This window comes from Hemicordylus capensis, chromosome 1 (assembly GCF_027244095.1).
Source record: "Hemicordylus capensis ecotype Gifberg chromosome 1, rHemCap1.1.pri, whole genome shotgun sequence".
NCBI lineage: Eukaryota > Metazoa > Chordata > Lepidosauria > Squamata > Cordylidae > Hemicordylus > Hemicordylus capensis.
This window is the reverse complement of record NC_069657.1, coordinates 404,275,942-404,296,944: the sequence shown is the minus strand read 5'-3', so window position 1 is coordinate 404,296,944 and position 21,003 is coordinate 404,275,942.

Genomic DNA, 21,003 nt, shown 5'->3' with positions numbered 1-21,003 from the left:
ATTTTAAACTGTTGCCCTGATTTTCAGGGCTTTTAGCTGTTTTATTGGTTTTATTGTGTTTTAATAGTTTGATTTTAATTGTTAATTTGTTTTAATTGTTTTTATCATGTTGTGAACTGCCCTGAGCCATTTTGGAAGGGCGGTATATAAATCTAATAAATAAATAAATAAATAATAAAAAATAATACTTACATTATTCCAGTTCCTGGTGCAATACTGCGGTTTCCAAGAGGAGAGAAATGTTGCACAGAAGGATTAAACCTGCTAACAAGAGCTGAAAGACATACACTCACTCAGTTCAGAAAATTCATAGGCTGGCATCCAGACTCTCACTGATTGGGTGCTGCAGTTCAGTTCCAGATTGCAGCTATGCTGTCATAGGATGGGAGGAGGGAGAGTTTTCACCGATTTCCCCTCCCCTCTGAAGCCCACTATGCATTTTTTAAAATGTCCTTGTGGGTTGCACAATCCTCAAGGACATATTTCCACTGGAGGTTCATGGCCAGAGTTACTCACTCCTTATTGACTTCAGCCTGAGATATGTTACCAAGGGCTGGAGTTGTTTTGACAAAGTCAGTAAGAAGTTGGTAACTCTGGCTGCAAAGTGGACTTGGGCGGTTTCAGACATCACGCTCAATGGGAGCACACTCCATGGGAACCTCCAGTTCCTGCCTTACTTGGTGGTCGTTTTGTGAAGCCACCCATTGATTGGGTGATTAGATGAATAGACTAGTTTAGATTAGACAGGAGTTCAGACCTAAAAGAGCAAGATTTCCTGAGATGCAGTACTTTAGTTTATGACATAAAATGCTTATGTTTATGCTACACTTATAACCTTGCAGCAGGGAAACTTGATCTTAAAAGAACTACACTGGCTGCTGCTATGTTTCCAAGTGAAATACAAAGTGCTGGCTAAAGCCCTTAATGGCTTGGGTCCACGGTATTTAAAAGAGTGCCTCTTTTGCCATGAACTTTCCCGCCTATTAAGATCATCTGGGAAGGTCCGGTTACGGCTACCATTGGTTCGTTTGGTGGCTACTCAGGACCAGGCTTTCTCTGTGGCTGCCACGGGGCTCTGGAATGCACCCCCTCTTAAAATCAGAGTTTCTCCATCTCTGGTTATTTTTTAAAAGACCCTTGATGCCAGGGATGTGCACAAAAAGGATTTAGCACTCTGTTCCAAGCTTGGAAAGGAACGCTAAATCCCTGGAACTTACTGTTGGAATAACCAGTCAAGCAGGTTGTTCCAACAGAACAACCAACTCCATTCAAACTTGGAATGGTCCAAGTGCCATTTTGGATTCCAAAATGGCGCTCTTCTGGTCTTTGCGCACACACGGCAGCCATTTGTATGGTAGTGCTGACCATGCAAATGGATGCCGTGCAAGTGCAGAGGCCAGAAGGGTGCAATTTTTGAATCCAAAATGGCACTTGAAACGGGCCATTCCAAGCTCAGAACAGGCACTTCATTTGAAGGGCATTTTATTCCAAGCTCAGAACACTCAAAATGGCCCATTTCAAGGCAGAATGCACCAAGCTCAGAATGTTCTGCACAATCCTACTTGATGCACATGTTTTCTTAGGCTTTTAATTAATTGTAATTGGGTTTTTCTCCATCATAATTGTTTTAATCATTTTATCCTGTTTTTAGATTTGATGTATTTTAACTTTTGTATCCCACCTAGGGATATACACATGTTAGGCAATATAGATATATGATTGATGAATGAATGAATGAATGAATGAATGAAAAATAACTTTTGAAAAGGTGGATCAATTTTATATTGACAACCAACAGCAGTCAACAATTTAGATATGCCTGAGGAAATACTTAGAGAGGAGGCCATGTTTTTTAAAAATCTAGTTTCTATCATATGACAGATTATCAAATTTCATAAGGAAATTTCAAAATTCCATAGACAACACCAGTAAAAGTAATTCACACCTCCCTAGGGCTACCTATGCCCAGCCCACATAATTTTGTGACTTGGAAATGAGGACCTCATGTGTATGTATGGTTTTGCAATACAGTTCTCCACATCTCTTTCACAGCAAAGCTAAGCAAAGTCGTGGAAGCAACATGACTTTTTGCAGTATCTGGCCAATGAGCCACATGATAGGTTTGCAAGAGTTTAAGTCTCTCAGATGTACCTGTAAGGGTTTCCATGCTTTCCTGGATGAGATTCCTTCCTGTACTATAAATAGAAATATTAAGCATTAGGACCAAAGGTCTTTTAAGGTCAGCATCCTGCTTCCCATTGTGATCAATCAGATGCCTCCAGGAAGCTCACAAACAGAACATGAAAGCAATACCCCTCTCCTGCTGTTCCTCCCTCCAGTAATTGATATTCACTGGTGTACTGTCCTTCACTTCCAACAGTTCTGAACATGGAGGTTCCATCCTGACTATTAGTCACTGATAGATCTCTCCTCCATGAATTGCTCTAGTCCTTTTCTAAGGCCCTCCAAGCTAGTAGCCATCACAACATCCTGTAGCATTTCATTTATTTTTAAATATATAAAATCTACTCCCCTTCTATTTTTCTAGCCTCAGAAAGCACCAAGCAGTCACCAACTGGTACTCCTTTCTACCCCCATCAAACTATTCACAACTGAAAGAACCTTCATGGGATTAGAAAGGAGTGCAGAGGAAGCACAGCAGAGAGAGAGTAAAATGACTGACTCAAGCACATGGGAAGGGATCTGCAGCAGGCAACAAGGTGTTTTATGGAGATAATGAAAAGTGTTACCTTTGAAACAAGTCTCCCTGGCCTCCTTCAGAATCTTGAATCTGCAAATAAATACAGAATGATAAGTGTTTCCATACTAAATTCCTGAGCCCACAGACCATGCAAGAGTTCAAGGTGGGGAACAAAGGCTCTGCCCTTGCAGGAATCTTAAGACTAGTTGCATTGAAAGCTTACCTCTGCAGCCCTGTGCACATGGAGGGATATCGGAAGTGATTTTCGCTTCTGTCCCTACCCTGTAAAAGCCCTTTTCACTTTCCTCATATGTCCATAAGGGCTGCATAGCCCTCATAGGCATATTTCTGGGAGTGAAAAGGGCTTTTGCAGGGTGGGGTGAGAAGCAAAAAATTGCTTCCCAATCCCCCTCCCTGCATGCTGGACTGCACAGCAAGCAAGTCTGGTCAGAGTGCCTGACATCCAGACTAAGTTACTCAATTGTACTACTCAAGAGTTAGTCTAAAGGACTAAGGTATTTCTCTAATTTCAGTGGAACTTCCATCAAGTAATTTATTCAGATGTCAATGTCTGAAGAACATTCAGTGAAATATTAATTGCCAAAGCAGAACTTTATATTATTTTTCTTAAACCTTTCTTAGCCTCTATCCATATCACCAGGGGGGAAACTTTCATTGGTGACTAGGGAAAAAGGGGGGAAATGCATTTATGATCTGACAAGTAAGAGGGCTAAACAAGAAAAATAAGAAAGGATTTCTTATCAAACCCAATCCCAAGATTTTTGAGATTTGGCGCAAAAGTGAAGTGGAATTTAATGCCTGAAGCGTCTCGCTCTTATTTTAGCTCTATAAGGTGTCCAGTCTATTGTTTAATAACAGTGTTGTGTGCAATTCATTATTCATTAACATTTTATTGCACTTCTGGAGATGAAGTCTTTGCCACTGATTGGCTGAGCTGGTGTGGTGGTTTGAGAGTGATCAATTGTTCCAAGAAACAAGTAGTTTGTAGTCCAGATTCTATGAGGGAAGAGAATGTTATCAGTTGGCTGGAACTAAAATCTTACACAGAAGAGGACTAGGAATGGGTGCAGCAGCTCCTGGGATGTAATAAAACTGGGGAAATAGGAGCCTTGCTGGTCTTATATAAGAATACTCCTGAGCTTAGAGGTCTGAGCAACTTGTATTGAAGAGTCATGTACATTGCCCTGTCCATATTTGAACACAGTCTCTGGCCCTCTTGACTCACAGCTGCCTGTGCCAGAATCTTACCCCCAGTTGAGGACTGCCTCACTGTTGGCTGATCTGTTGACAACCTACTACTACCCAAATAATACCATCCAAAAAAATCCATAATATCTGGATGTGGTATTATGAGCTGATGCAAAACTGACTGTGTAGGTGAAGCAAAGGGATGTCTGTTGTGTGGAAGTCCTGGAATATTTGAGGGAACTGAGCAGGCACTCCTCATGGGCCTTTAGGGAAACTTCTGAATAGCACAGAATGGCTCCAATCCAAATTCCACTATAGGCCACTGAAGGGGCTAGGAAGGCATTTTCTTAAATCACTATATTTTTGCCTCATTTCCTTATCTGTAAAATGAGAATAATAGTGAGTGTCCTGCTTACAAGGGATCTTGTGAGGCTAAAAAAGTGAAAAAAATATTTTTGTTCAAGCTCTGTCTTTGTCGATAGGACAAGTGATGAATTAGAACTTGTTAGCTATGCTTGGATGTGTAGGGATTTTATGAAATTATAACAATCTTATGGTTGTGGAGCAATGGCAAAGATGATATTGGACAATTGTTTAATATCTGGGCTTTGGTGCTAGGTTTAGCTCTGCAGGGCTGCAAGGATCAACGTAGATCCCAGCAGTTCTCACAAGCTTCTGCCTAACCCTGGGATTGGCTGCTCGATAGAACAGCCTCTGTGTATGAAACAGCTTTTAAAAACACAGCTAGACAGAGGGGTCAGCCACCTAATGGCTCAGCACGGAAATGACTTAACTAGCAAGCCAGAGGTTGCCAGCTGGAATCCCCGCCAGTATGTTTCCTAGACTATGGGAAACACCTATATCGGGCAACAGTGATATAGGAAGATGCTGAAAGGCATCCTCTCACACTGAGCAGGAGATGTCAATGGTAAACCCCTCCTGTATTCTACCAAGACAACCACAGTGGTTGTCAGGAGTCGACACCAACTCGACGGCACACTTTAACTTTAGACTGAGGGGTCAGTTCCACTCTTGGCAGTCTTAACACTGCGGACAAAAAATGGAGCGAAGAACTCACAGAACTCATGACTTACATTTTTCTCCTATTTCACATTTCAGAACATAAATATAACTTCATACACCAAACTACACCATTCAATTCACTAGCAGTTTTGTTCCATATCTGAGCAGCATTGTAGCTTTGATTCTTCCATTCGATGGCACTCTTGGTTATACTCACATGTCCCAAACTTCCTATAGCAGAAATTGCTTTAATGTCCGATGGTCTCAGTGTGTGAACTGTGGAGATGAGGCATTGGTTGCGGGTTAGAAAAATGGCAACTTATCAGGTCTATTTGCATCGATCAAAAAAATGGTAATATGAACAAAGTTATAATCAATATTTAGCATATTATTTGGTTTATTCTAAACGGATTTTCATGAAACTGAAAGAGCTGGGTAGTTCTTTAGTATTACATTTCCTGCACACTTGCATTTTTCAGCTAATTTAAACATATATGCATAAATTTCCTGATGACTAGCACTGAAGATTAATGAAACAAGTCGGATGGTGAAAAAATAAAAATTAGAAGCTAAGCAATAATTATCTATATAGCAACTCTGCACTCAAAGGACAACATTTCACTGAAGTTTGAAGAAGCTGAATTCCTTCAAGATCCGAAATTTGTTACAACAATGAATTCTCAATTAGTTAGTTGCTGAGGATTTTTTTTTTTAAAAAAATCATTAACTCTCATTTTCACATGGTCTGACTGAGATACAGTACATTATAAAGTAGTTTGTCCAAGACTCAGAGGCTGTAAGAATTCAGACAAGAATAAGGCTGAATCACAAATAAGACTTCCTGGCTCAAATATTTTGTATTAAACCCAATAAATCAATTCTCCCACCCTTGATTAATATGTATTTCACATACAAATACCTGAAGTTGAGGTAGAGTGGGAAAGGTTTTGCAGTTTGCAGGAGAACTTAAAACTCCTCAATGGCTGAAACAAGAAACAAACATGTTTGTATAAATTATGATGTTTGAAGTCTAGGCAGAACAATAGCATGGATTCATGGATATGGATGAAGAGTCTGAGGACACTGAAAGCTCCAGTATCACCCTCTCATCCTAGAAAAGGTTTTCCAATAGATGACATCACTACAGAATAAACAGGGTGAGGTTTTATTTTAAGTGAATAATGGAGATAAGTAAGACGTAGGGTCCCCCAAGGATCTGTACTGGGACCAGTGCTCTTTAACTTGTTCATAAATGATCTAGAAGCTGGAGTAAGGAACAAAGTGACCAAACTTGTAGATGACACTAAACTATTTACAGCAGTGAAATCCAATACAGATTGTGAGGAACTCCAAAAGGATCTCTCCAAACTGGGTGAGTGGGCGACAAAATGGCAAATGCGGTTCAGTGTAAGCAAGTATAAAGTGATGCATTTTGGCACCAAAAAAATCCCAAATTACACATATACGCTGATGGAATCTGGCCTGTCAGTGACTGACCAGGAAAGAGATCTTGGGGTCATAGTGGACAGCTTGTTGGAAAAGAGGGGACTATGAGGAGACATGATTGAGGTCTATAAAATAATGCTTGGAGTAGAGAGAGTGGACAGAGAAAAAAATTTCTCCCTCTCTCACAACACTAGAACCAGGGGTCATCCCATGAAACTGAAGGTCAGGAAATTTAGGACTGACAAAAGGAATTAGTTTTTCACACAACACATAATTAATCTATGGTATCCCACCATGGGATATGGTGGTGTCCACTAGCTTGGATGGCTTTATAAGGGGCTTAGACAAATTCATGGAAGACAGGTCTATCAGTGGCTACTAGTCTGGTGGCTATAGGTCACCTCTAGCCGCAGAGGCATGATGCCTCTAAATACCAGTTGCAGACGAGCAACAGCAAGAGAGATGGCGTGCCCACATCTCTTGCCTGTGTGCTCTCCAGAGGCATCTGGTGGGCCACTGTGTGAAGCAGGATGCTGGACCTGATAGGCCTTGGGCCTGATCCAGCAGGGCCCAATGAATAACAGCAAATGGCTGCCCATATTCAGAATGTCAATATTTATTATTATTTATTGGTTGGATTCACACAATCACAAGGATCCTGGTTAAAATGTTATTCAGGATTAGTGAGCCTTGTGCAGCTGATTGTGAGAAGCCAGAATTTCAGGGCAATCCTGGTCAGAGCTGCAGTTAATCAGGATTTAACCAGGACTGATAACCTCATGGTTATCTATCCTGGTTAAATGTTGGTTAACTGGAGAAGTTTGTCCATGATTGCCCTGAAATTCTGGGGTTTCACAATCATCTACAAAGAGCTCGCTAATCCTAATTAACATTTTAACCAGGATCCTTGTGATTATGTGAATCCAACCATTTTAAGTTATCTGTATTTAAATCTTACCTTTCATTTTATATATTTTTAAAAACAACACAGCAAACAGCACAAGACAAAACATACTAGAATAAACTCCAAGGGGTGCCTTGGAGGTGGAGTAGCACTGTATGTTAAAAGAAGGGATAGAATCTAACAAGCTTGAAAACCTAGGAGGACCGGAGTCTTCCACAGAACCCCTTTGGGTGACAATACAAGGCCTGAAAGGAAATGTCCTACTGGGGATGTGCTATCGCCCTCCGGCTCAAAACACTGACAGTGACTGGGAGTTTCAGAAGGAAATCAAGGAGGCGTCAAGGAGAGGCAGGGCAGTAATAATGGGTGACTTCAATTACCCACACATAGACTGGGTAAATTCAAATTCAAGTAATGACAAAGAGGTCAAATTTCTAGATACGCTGAATGACTGTGCCCTAGAACAGTTGGTCATGGAACCAACCAGAGAGAAAGCAACCTTGGACTTAAGCCTGAGTGGCACCCAGGACCTCGTGCATGATGTCAGTGTTGTGGGCCCTTTAGGGAACAGTGACCATGCTGCAATCATATTCAGCATACATGCAGGGAGAGAATCACCAAGAAAGTCTAACACAGACACTTTGAATTTCAGAAGAGGAAACTTCTCGAAAATGAGGAGTATGGTGAAAAGAAAGCTGAAAGGGAAAATCAGGAGAGTCACTTTGCTCCAGAATGCATGGAGTTTACATAAAACCACAATACTAGAAGCCCAGTTAGATTGTATACCCAAAAGGAGGAAAGTTACCACGAAGTCCAGGAAGATGCCAGCCCACCATGGCTAACAGGTAATGGCAAGGAAGCCATAAAAGGGAAGAAGACTTCCTTCTGAAATTAGAAGGCCTGTCCAAATGAAGAGAACAAAAAGGAAAACAAACTCTGGCAAGAGAAATGCAAGGTGACAATAAGGGAGGCAAAAAGAGAGTTTGAGGAACATTTAGCTAAAAGCATCAAGGGAAATAACAAAAACTTCTTTAAATACATCAGAAGCAGGAAACCTGCCAGGGAAGCAGTTGGACCATTAGGCAATGAGGGAGTGAAAGGGATTATTAAGGAGGATATGGAGGTTGCAGAGAAACTAAATGAGTTCTTTGCATCTGTCTTCACAACAGAGGATACTGTGCATATACCTGTTCCTGAACCAGGCTTTTGGGGGATGGAACCTAAAGAAATGAGGTCGAGAACGGAAACATAAAGAAATGAGGTTGGGGAAATTTTCAGGGATGGAACCTAAAGAAATGAGATATAAGTGGCAAGAGATTATCTAAACTGTCTGGAATAATTAAAAACTAACAAATATTGCCAGGGCTGGATGGCATCCATCCAAGAGTCCTTAGAGAACTCAAATCTGAAATTGCCGACCTCCCTGCAAAAATATATAACTTGGCCCTACAATCAGGCTCTGTACTGGAAGACTTGAAAGTAGCCATTGTAACACTGACTCTCAGAAGGAGATCCAGGGGTGATCCAGGAAATTACAGGCCAGTTAGCTTAACGTCTGTTCCAGGCAAATTGATGGAAAGCATTCTCAAGGATAAAATTGTAAAGCACCTAGAAGAACAGGCCCTGCTGGGAGAGAACCAGCATGGCTTCTGCAAATGTAAATCTTGCCTCAAAAACCTTGGACTATTGCTATTGGATACAAGGCCAAGGGCACTGCATTATCAATAAAGGAAGATCAGCTGGCAGCACAGATGCTGAAGAGCACCCCAATTTGCTGCCACTATTGCTAAGTTAAGCATTCACAAGTGTCAGGATCCATTCCAATTCTGGTTAGTGATCCTGGTTAAATGCTATTTTGTCTAGGATTGGCTGGAAATTCTGGTTTCTCACATCACACTCTGAGAGAGAATGTGGGACTCACTCGGTGATCACAGTAAATTCTTGAACTGGGCTCCCTGTGGTTGTGAGAACACAGCCTTCATTGTCCAGAGGAATGAAGATCTTTGAATACAATATAAGGCTGCATGTACAGACGTTTGCAAGAATCTCTCTGTATTCATCTGTAGCTGAACTTTCCTTATTATCGCAATGATAATGAAAGTTTAGAAGCATATCAATCTCAAACAGTCAATCGCTTCCATCTGAATGTGTGCAGAAACAGATACTTGCCTTGGCTTTCATTTCCTCCTGTATGTTGTTTTTGGTTGTCAGAACATGAGCTGCAGTCCCTTTTAAAAAAGAAAAAAAATGTTTATTTCCTTGCCTTTTTTGTCTTATAGGCTGTATTCTCCCCATGGATACATAGGAACATAGGAAGCTGCCATATATTGAGTCAGACCATTGGTCTATCTAGCTCAGTTAGTATTGTCTTCACAGACTGGCAGCAGCTTCTCCAAGGTTGCAGGCAGGAATCTCTGTCAGCACTATCTTGGAGAAGCCAGAGAGGGAACTTGGAACCTTCTGCTCTTCCCAGAGCAGCTCCATCCCCTGAGGGGAATCTCTTACAGGGCAAAGACTTCTAGTCTCCCTTTTGTATGCAACCATGGCGGACCCTGCTTACCTTAAGGGGACAAGTCATGCTTGCTACCACAAGACCAGCTCTCCTCTCCAAGACCAGCTCTCTTCTCCAAACATGATTTGTTGCTTTGTGGTTGTTTTGTGTTTGTAGATTTGCATATGGTTGTTAAAGGTTCGTTTATTAATGTCAGGAACGTGTTTTACAGTAAGTATCCACCTAATGGCACACTGGGGAAATGACTTGGTTATCAAGCCAGAGGTTGTCAGCTAGAATCCCTGCTGGTATGTTTCCCAGACTATGGGAAACACCTATATCAAACAGCAGCAATATAGGAAGATGCTGAAAGGCATCATCTCATACTGCGTGGGAGGAGGCAATGGTACCCACCCCCCATATTCTACCAAAGGCAACCACAGGGCTCTGTGGTTGCCAGGAGTCGAAACCAACTCAATGGCACACTTTACCTTTAGGACAATAAAAACAAGAGGGAGGTGAGTGCACAGATAATGTTGGAGACGCAGCTCCTGATGGCATCAACTCTTAGCAGCAGCAACCCTATGATCACTAGGGGCATTAGGGGTAGAGACAGCCAGTAAGTGCATTCCCCCTCTGACCATGCTTTTTCTACTCTGAAACTGATTCCCATTTTTTAGACTGGTAGTCTCAGGTTTCATTCTCTCATCTGAGAAAGCAACTTCCTTCTTCCCCTTTCCCTCTTCCTGTATGTAGCTAGCAATGAGACATGCTAGGTCTCACCTATTTCCCTGATGGATTTCCTAAATAAACAATTTTATTTGGAACTTTAACTCCATTTCTCCAGACAATATTAATTAGCAGTGCTCCCTCCCTTACCTGTGCACTTCCACTGTAGCTGGGGCAGATAGAGACATTTCTAGGGATGTGTGAATCGATTCGGGTACAAATCGATTTGTACCCAGATCTAGCTGATTCTGTTGATTTGTAGACAGAACAAATCGCCCCTGTGGTCCATTGGCTAGATTTGGGTCCAAATCGAATCGTGCCAGATTCTATTTGAATCGCTTTGAGATTTGGATTCCTCCTATTATTTTCCCCAGATTCCCAAATTTCTTTCTTTCTTTCTTTCTTTTTAAGCAAAGCTCTAGCCCTTGCGGAAGTGGAGTTATGGAGCAAAATGTGTGGTCACTATTTTTCAAGTGTTTGGATTTTTTGGTGTATAATAACCTTTCCTCAATGAATCCATATGAGGATTCATTTCTTCTGTTCATTTTGACTGTGTTTGGACAGTGCCAACTGTCAACTGCCATGTGCCAACTACACGAAAGTTATTATACACCAAATAATCCAAACACTCCATAACTCCACTTCTACAAGGGCTAGAGCTTAGTTTGTTTGCTTTTAATTAAAGCTGGGGATCCATGTTAGGGTTAGGATAGGGCGACTTTGAATCCCCATTATTTCCTATGGCAGAAATATACAAAATCAGTAAAAACTTTTTTTTAAAAAGCCTTAAAAACCAACCAAGTGCCCCACTGCCTTGAAATTTGGGTGGTAGGTGGCACCCATGGGGACCTACCCACCAATCAAATTTGGTGCCCCTAGGACCTTTATAAGTGGCCTGAATCTATCTGAATCAAATCCAAATCAAATCTGGGGTGATTCGAGGGGACAAATTGAGACACAAAACAAATCAGGGATGATTCAATTTGGGCACAAATTGTATCCAAAAAATCGATTAGTGCACATCCCTAGAAATTTCCCCTCCTAAGCTCTCTAAGAGATAACACTGGTTCAGAAACAACCAGTACATTGCCAGTAGGAGAGAGATTATTCAGACCCTATACATTATTTGAAAAATCTACAGCAGATGGCACTTGTACTGGAATCTTATGTGCATACACCTTGTAAAACTTGAACCAAAAGATTCGTTTTCAGCAAAGCGTAGGAGAACAATTGTCCTGAGAACCCACATTTTACGTTTTGTGTAGTAAAACAGTGGCCCAACTTAGACATAATGCAGAACTGTGGGTCCAATGGATCTGCGGTCCTGCCCCCCCCCCACATTCAGATGATGGGGAGAGCTGCCTCTGTGGTCAGAAAGACTGCAGAGAGGTAGGAAAGCTGGCTGTGTTGGCTTCCTTCTTGAATAAAGGAGAGCCCGCACAGCCAATCAGGCCAGAGTGAGGGAGGAGCTTCCTCCCTCAACTCTGATTCCATGGGGCCCAAATGGCAGTGCCAGTGTTTGGATGTAACACTGGCACTGCAAAACTGGAGTTAAGGGTGGCAAAACTCCACTCTGAGCAAAGTGGAAATCAGAGTGGAGTTTGGTGAGGGAAACTGCAGATCCTTTTAAACTCCAGTTTGCTGAATTCAGACATGTGGCTTTGGAAACCAGAGGTGAAGGCACCTCCGGTTTTCTTTTTCATCTAAATTCAGCCAGTGTGAAATGTTTGCGGAACAGCTACTCTACAGACTTAAACTGGCTCAACAGTCATTCACTCTCTCCAGGAAATTTTGGGAACTGCCGTTCTGTAAGGGAGGGACGAGGCACTTAAAAAAGCCCGGTCCCAGGACTACAGCCCCCCACCATGGTATTTAATTTTGATAAATAAACCTTTTCACGCTTTCTATCCACTGCTTTCTTCCAAGTTCCAAAGCCATTAATCAACAATGCATCCAGCAACATCAGGCAACATAGAAGACCAGGACACTAAAGAATTGTTGTGAGGCATAAGCCCTGGTGGCCAACGTCCCTGAAAAGCACTTCTCGGAATTACTAGATAATCTACACAAAGCACTTTGCACACTCAGAAAGCAATACTGGTTTTACCTGAATCCAAGACTAGGTCCCCCCCGCCCCCCCATTCTTTGATGTTAGAAATCAGGGAATCGTCTTACATTCATAAGAGGAAATAAGAGTAATAACCTTTATTTAATCTCTATTTTTAAAGGAGCTCATCTTAGATTCAGAGTTGCTTTGAATTCAGGTATATACAACATATAAATGCCATGTTGTGAACCGCCCTGAGCCATATCGGAAGGGCGGTATATAAATCTAATAAATAAATAAATAATAAATAAGTATTATTAGGATGGTTGATTTTGGTGAGCTGCAGTTCGTAATGCATGCACACATGTAGCAAATCTTGCCACATACAATCTATATACAATCTACAAAGCCAGAAAATCCTATTGGCACCTGAGGGAGAAGATTTCAACTTGCTGACCAGAGCAACCAACCCTCCTGCCTTGATTACAATGCTGCAGATTGCATTGCATACGCTTCGTAACTTCTGTTAGTTTACACCATGGAGTTAACTGTCACTTTGCAGAGGAAAGGATTAAGGCTGGGAAAGAGCAAGTGAGGAATTAGTCCCCGCACCTGTCCTCTTCTCCCAGAGTATCACCATTTCACTGATCTTCAAAGCACCTGCAGGAGATCTTAATTGCAGGTCTCACAAGTCATGTCTATTTTGGTTTTCATGCATAGATCACAGAGTACCATTTGTTTATTTATTTTACTTCCAGAAGCTTTGCCTTTAAAAAAAAAATCCTATCTTTCAGGTCAGCTTTCCAACAGCTACACTGCAGGGCACCTCTGGGAAATGTGCAGAGGACAAGGGCCTTACCTATCAAAAAGGGAATCCAAAGGTAGGTCATCTGCTTCTTCATGCCTTTTCCTTTATGAATGAACACGCCGGGAAAGATGTTAGCGTTGCTGTACCTATGTGTGGTTGAGGAACGGTCTCTTCTTCCTGCTTTTTATTCCTTAGTGAGCGGATCATTCAGCGGTCATAAATTTTATTGGCCCCTTCACCTTTGCAAACGCAGCCTTTAGAAGTGAAATGATAAAATATTAACGTTTCAATGCCATTGCTTAAAAAGACAAGTGTTGTGCACTTTATACATCATTGCTTCCTGAGGGAAGAGTAAAAGGGGAGAATAATTTGCCCTTTAAGGACAAGCTGCTTTGCAAGTTCCTAGTTTTATACCTTGATATCATGAACATCTCTTTTCTGGCCCCATCCAGTCTAACTAGGTGCTGCATCATCTACTCATCTAAATTTGCAGACTTTTCTATTATGCTGTTTTACAGTCAAAAATGGCATCTGCATAGTGTATCAGGAGATAAAACAAAGGCAAAAAAACCCTGTACAATTTTACCATTTCTCTCTCATTTGGTTTGTAACCTCGTACCTTCAGTCACGTACACCTGAACCTTTACAAAGTGTGTGTTGCTTATCTTAATTCTGAAGAGGAACTGAGCCCTAGGGGGGAATTCTTTGCATAAGCAGCTCCAATCTTACAGAACTCTCCCTTTCTTAAACCCTAGAACATTGTTCAGGAAACAACAGTGGAAACAACAGTGTTCATCACTATTTTTCAAGCGGGAGCCACTTTGGCAAAAAGTCTTCAGGGTGAGCGGGAGGGGGGGAGATTTGGATAAGAAAAAGGCATGAGAAAAGGGTTAACCTGCCCCCAGCACAATCCAACTTTGCCCCCATGGCTGATCATTATATGATGGTGTGCTGGTCCATCAATTTATTTCAAAAAATTTAAATCACAAACTCCATTGTTGGGTTCTTTCCTTTTGAGTTCATTTTTTAAATGTTAATGTTGTAAGGAGCCACTAAAGTTTGCTACACGTCTTCCTCGCAGCCACATCCAGACACAATTCCTTTTTAATGTTGCATGAAATTATGCTGAACAAGTGGCATATCAGCACTTTCTGTCTAATTTTATATTCATATCCCATTATCCTAACTCTGAGGGCTCTTCCAAAGCAAAGTGATGCAAAGAGTGACTGATGCACCACTTGCTCAATTTTGCAAACATGGAACTGGGGATTTCAAAGTGTGGCTATTGAACGTCTGTACCTTTAATTAGACAGGTGTGTAGGCACTCTATTGTCACAGGGTCAGCCCTTCTGAATACAACAGTTAAACACAACTCATCCAACATTCTACCTGAAAAGGGGAATGGAGCTGCTTTTTATGACCATATTATCTACTTTCTTCTTCCTGTAATCAGGATTTTAAATACCTGTGAGATTGTTGTTTTTGCAGTGATTGAAACTTGTATATGGAGTTTTGCAGCTTATTTACTTACTTAATTTATTTATTATCAATCATATTTTTATACCACCTGATATGTAAATCTCTAGGTGGTGTACAAATCCCAACATTAAAATCACAGGTTAAAATACATAAAACACAATAAAAACAATATAAAACACATTATTAAAATTATTAAAATTCTAATTAAAAGCTTGCAAGAACAGGAAAGTCTTGAGGGTCTTCCTGAAAACAAACAGAGAAGGAGATGCTCTTAGTTCAGCAAGAAAGTAGTTTTTCCTGCCTACTTTCCAGTAGGCTTATGAGATCACCCAGCATTCCATGTGTCTGTGTGTCCATGTGTGCGAGTGTGCCCCTTCAACTTTGCGGTGCCTGGATCAATATGAACTAAATCAGGTACAGTTGTAGGGACACATAAGGACACCTCAACAGCATAGTTTGTGACGATGTTACCTACCCCAATTCAAGATGGCGGATACATAAACTTTTGAGGCACAAGTGGGCTAACTTGTGAACCACTTAACTGATTTGAACCAAATTTGCTACAGCTGTAGAGACACATAGGGATGCCCCAATGATGTAGTTTGTGATGATGTCATCCACCCCAAACCAGGATGGTAGACTTGTGAATATCTGTGGCACAATTGCACTAACTTGTGGACTGTCTAACCGATTTGAACCAGATGAGGTACAGTTGTAGTGAGTGACACACAGGGACACCTCAATGGCATAGTTTGTGATGATGTCATCTACCCCAATTCAAGATAGTGAACGTGCAAACTTTTGAGGTGCAAGTGGGCTAATTTGTGAACTGTCTAACTGCTTTAAGCCAAATTTGCTACAGCTGTATGGACACATCAGGATTCCCCAATGGTATAGTTCGTGATGATGTCATCCACCCCGATCCAAGATGGTGGACGTATGAACATTTGAGGTGTAAGAGATCTAACTTGTGGACCTCGATTTGAACCAAATTTATCCAGTTGTAGAGATAGTGAAAAGAAAGTAGGTAGATTAGAACAACTTGTTTCAGCTTGGGCTCACTTTTCAAGGACTAAGAATGCCTTTTTCATTTCCTCTTATTACTGAAAGTTGTAAGATGTATGTACAAGATACTGTTCTGCTTTTGAAGTGTTGAATCATTTCTTGTTGCATTCAGGAAGCTAAGCTACAAAGCAGCACTTTTTGTGCTTTTGTTATATTAGTGGACATCTGGATATGTCTCTGTACGTATTTGCTACAGAGAGATCTCTGTAGCAAACTCCTGTGGCTCCTTACAATATTAACATATGAAAAATCAACACAGTGTTGAACTCAGCAGTGGAGTTTGCTCCAGATCTGTTTATGATTAAAGATGCTTGAAACAGACTGACATACTGGCCCACCCACTTAAGGGCCAATTTACACATTACATTACATAAGAACTGCCCTGCTGGATCAAGCCTGGGCCCATCCAGTCCAGCATTCTTCCTCATGCAGCAGCCAACCAGGTGCATTCAGGAAGCCCGCAAGTGGGGGAAAGAGGGAAACTGTCTCTCCATTAAGCACAAGCATTGAAAAAATTCGTAGTATCCGAATATTCTGTATGGGGCCAATAAAGGACAGGAAAGATTGTGCCATTAAGTTGGTGTTGACTCCTGGCAACCACAGAGCCATGTGGTTTTCTTGGTAGAATACAGGAGGGGTTTGCCATTGCCTCCTCCCACACAGTACGAGATGATGCCTTTCAGAACCTTCCAATATCACTGCTGCCCGATATAGGTGTTTCCCATAGTCTGGGAAACATACCAGTGGAATTTCGAACTGACAGCCTCTTGCTCCCTAGGCAAGTTGCTTCCCCGCTGCACCATTAGGTGACTTATGGGGCCAATGCCAGATGCTAAAAGACTAATAATGGTGTTCCCTGCCACTCCTACAAGGTTCTTGCAATCTTAGATTCTGAGGCTGTTCTCACGTGCAGGCAAAACCAGGCTAAGGAAGCCAAGCTCGGTTTGGCCTGCATGTGAGAACCACCAGGAGCCACACGGCTCCCAGTGGTGGCATGGTGGCAAACTCACCAAAGAGCCCCGCCTGTTGGCCAGGGTTAAGGGTGCAAGCACGCCCTTAGCCTGGGCTAAATGATCATGTGTTGGTGCTGTGCAGCTTCGTGTGGCACCGATACAGCAGCAGCCTCCTGCCCAGTGCTGGGGGAATCCCTATAATGTAGGGGAATCCACACCATACTTGTGTGGTGCATTATGGGAGTTCCAGGGGCCAGGGCAATGCATCTTGGCCCCTGAGCCTCTGCGCTGCCAGAGGAGGCAGCTGCACATCTGGGCATGGATGGAGGGATTGTCCAGGAGGAGGCAACTGCACATCTGGGCATGGAGGGAGGGAGGCAGCTGCACATCTCTGCACCCAGCATGGATGGAGGGATTGTCTGCGAGGGAGGTAAGCTTTTCAAGGCTTCCTTCCTGAAGGCCCCAAGCAGATTCTGTTTCATTGTTGACTCTTTCATCACTGATACTGTAAAGCAGGGATTCTCAAACTTGGGTCCTCAGGTGTTATTGGACTTCAACTCCCATAATCCCCAGCCTCAGTGGCCTTTGGTTGGGGATTATGGGAGTTGAAGTCCAATAACACCTGAGGACCCAGATTTGAGAATCACTGCTTAAAGTTACCACAATATATTTTAAGCTGTAATCACGACACAGTGAATGTTCTACTTGCATGCATCTTCACATGATAGTCCCTATGTCTTGTAGGGACTTTGCCATAGCATTGTCCCAGTGCTTGTAGTAGACATGCTTGTCTGTATGTTTTGCCTCTATGTACTGGCTTGGGGCAGAGTCACAGTTTGTCTGCTTCTTGCTTGCTGTCTTGAATTTAAAACTGAGAGGATCCCCCTCTCTGTATAAGAGACTGTTGGTTTATTGTTTTCTTAGCTTATGTTTTATTAGTAATGAATATAAAACTCTTGTTTCTCAGTTAAAGATGCTTTCTGTAATTTCTCTGCAACACTACTTCCTATTATTTGAAAACTAAAGTTTTCTGAGATATATTATAGAGATCTTGTCACTTCAAAGCAGATTCAGATGAAATATTCATCATACAAAAATGGCAAGTAGGAGCCACATCATTACCACCTACTACTACTACTACTACTTCAGATCAGCTGTACAATGCCTTAAATGAGCATGAGAATTCCACTTTTGTTAAAAGTCACTGCATGGTTTGGGGGTGTTGTTTCTTTTTAACTCAATCTCCCTATCTAGTGTTGAGGGAACTTGTATTACAGTTTGGTTGGAATCCTATCACAACAGTAGCCCATCAGCTGCAAGAAAAGCTTCCAAATATTCCTTCCATGCTTGCTTGGAGGTAGAGGTAGTACTTACATTTTGGTGCTTCCGTTGAATAGATCTTTAATGTACTTCTCCTGCTGTTCGCCCAAGGACCCCAGTATGATGCCAATTGTCTATCAAAACAATTTCATTTGTCCAGTTTCTTGGATCACTCTCCTTTGGCCACAATGGAGCAATAATGACTTTCTTTATTTTGATGGACATTAACAGTCAACAAACTCAAGTGGGGTTAGAATACAAAATATCAAGGGAAAGCTGGAGTTTTTCCTGTGATAACACAGTCTACCCATACTGTGTGCTGCTCTAGATCTAACAAAAGCCTTTAACTGGGAGGTAGAGAAGGAAAATGTGTTTTATAACAAGAGCCTCAGGAAAATTCATAGTACAGTTTCATTTTCTTTGGGTGCTTACGTACAAACCTGGGTCATAAAGTGCTTTACAGCATTAAACAACACATAGCCAAGGGAGATCAAAAATGGACTGTGTACAAAATGAGAGGAAAATGTTTGAGTGAGATGGAGAGTCAATGAAGCAGAAGAGTAGTGAGAGGAAAGTCTATGAGACGGATGCTAACTAGTATTAGATATTGTTGAAGTTCAGCTTATAAGAGAATATACAAAAGGTCCACTGCTAAATACTAGAAACAGATGTTATTTGCTGATGATATAGAATAAGTACAACCTATCAGGGGGCATCATTCAGAAAGAGCAAATTGTTTTCCTCCACCCATGTTTTTGTTTTTATTTTTTCTTGTTTACACAGTCAGACAGGTGTTATTGACTGGTTTGTTTTATCCAGACATTGAGTCCTTCCCAAGGACCTGGGATGCCAGAATTTTATCATCAATACTGCTGGTTATTATAGATATCGTCACAAAATATAGGCTGTTCCCAGTAAAGCTGCTTTTTGTAATTGGCTGATGGTGATTTCTGTGGCCCCTATGGTGTTGAGGTGCTCTTCAAGGTCTTTTGGAACTGCACCCAGGGCGCCAATTACCACTGGGATTATTTTGGTCTTTTTCTGCCACAGCCTTTCAATTTCAATTTGTAGATCTTTGTATTTGGTGATTTTTTCTATTTCTTTTTCTTCTATTCTGCTATCCCCTGGTATTGCTATCTCGATTATTTGAACTTGTTTTTCTTTCTTCTCGACTACAGTTATATCTGGTGTATTGTGTGGCAGATGTTTGTCTGTTTGTAGTCGGAAGTCCCATAATATTTTTACATCTTCATTTTCTTCAACTTTTTCAATTTTATGATCCCACCAATTTTTGGCTACAGGTAGCTTGTATTTTTTGCAGATGTTCCAGTGTATCATCCCTGCTACCTTGTCATGCCTTTGTTTTTAGTCAGTCTGTGCGATCTTTTTACAACAGCTGATTAGGTGGTCCACTGTTTCATCTGCTTCTTTACAAAGGCAGCACTTGCTGTTTGTTGTGGATTTTCTACTTTTGCTCTTATTGCATTTGTTCTTAGTGCCTGTTCTTGTGCAGCCAGTATTAAACCCTCTGTTTCTTTCTTCAAGTAACCATTCTTAAGCCATTGCCAGGTCTTGGTGATGTCTGATTTTCCACTTATATTGTGTAAATATTGACCATGCAGTGGCTTATTTTTCCATTTTTCTGCTCGGTTCTTGACTTGTTCTTTCTTGTAGGCCTGATTTCTTTCATTGGTGTTGAATAGTTTTGCGTTATTGACCATTTGAAGTGCATCTTCTTCACTGTCCTTGATATATTCTTCAAGGCCTCTTTTCTCCTCCTCTACTGTTTGATGGACTTGCAGCATTCCTCTTCCACCTGAGCTGCGAGGGAGGTATAGCCTATTGACATCACTGTGGGGATGCAGATTATTTATTATTATTATTATTATTATTATTTCGATTTCTACACCGCCTTTCAAAAAATAGCTCAGGGCGGTTTACAAAGAGAAACAATAAATAAATAAGATGGCTCCCTGTCCCCAAAGGGCTCACATTCTAAAACGAAACATAAGATAGACACCAGCAACAGTCACTGGAAGTACTGTGCTGGGGGTGGATAGGGCCAGTTACTCTCCTCCTGCTAAATAAAGAGATTCACCACGGTAAAAGGTGCCTCTTTGCCCAGTTAGCAGGGGTTTGGGACCCAACATGATAATTCCTCAGGAGCACCTGTATTTTCAACCAACTCACTGGTTCTATACAACTATAAAATGTTACTACAATAACTATTGCATGAAATACGTGCTGGAAGACAGCCTAGTCTCTGTTTTTTGGAGGACAAATAATTTTAGTGGACTCTTTTGCAAGGCTGTGTCAATTAACCCAACACCAAATACAGAGGCTGACTTCAAGACTAAATTGCTCCTGTGCAGCCCTGCTGAACTGGAGAAGTCCTTTAGGCTTCCTGCATAGTACTGTTGAGTTCCAATGGAAGTTACATTATGTGACTACCCGGAAACAGTTTTAAGTCATTCCATAGCAGCCCCATCCCACTACACTGCCGGGGCTGCCTTTCAAGTCATACAGCAGGCCCAGCAGGCCCCTAATATCAAAGCAGGATGTCCATCATGTTAGATGGTGACGATGACGATGATGACGATAACGATGATGATGATGATACATTTAGCCAAGGCTTTGGGCACGAATAAAACCATTCTCAACAAGCAAACATTAAAAACTTCTCTGTATTCAAGCAACATACTAAAATGCCTGTCATAATAATCAGCATGCCACAACTATTTATATACCGCTTTTGAACAAAAGTTTCCAAAGCGGTTCACAGAGAGAAATAATAAATAAGTAAGATGGCTCCCTGCCCCCAAAGGACT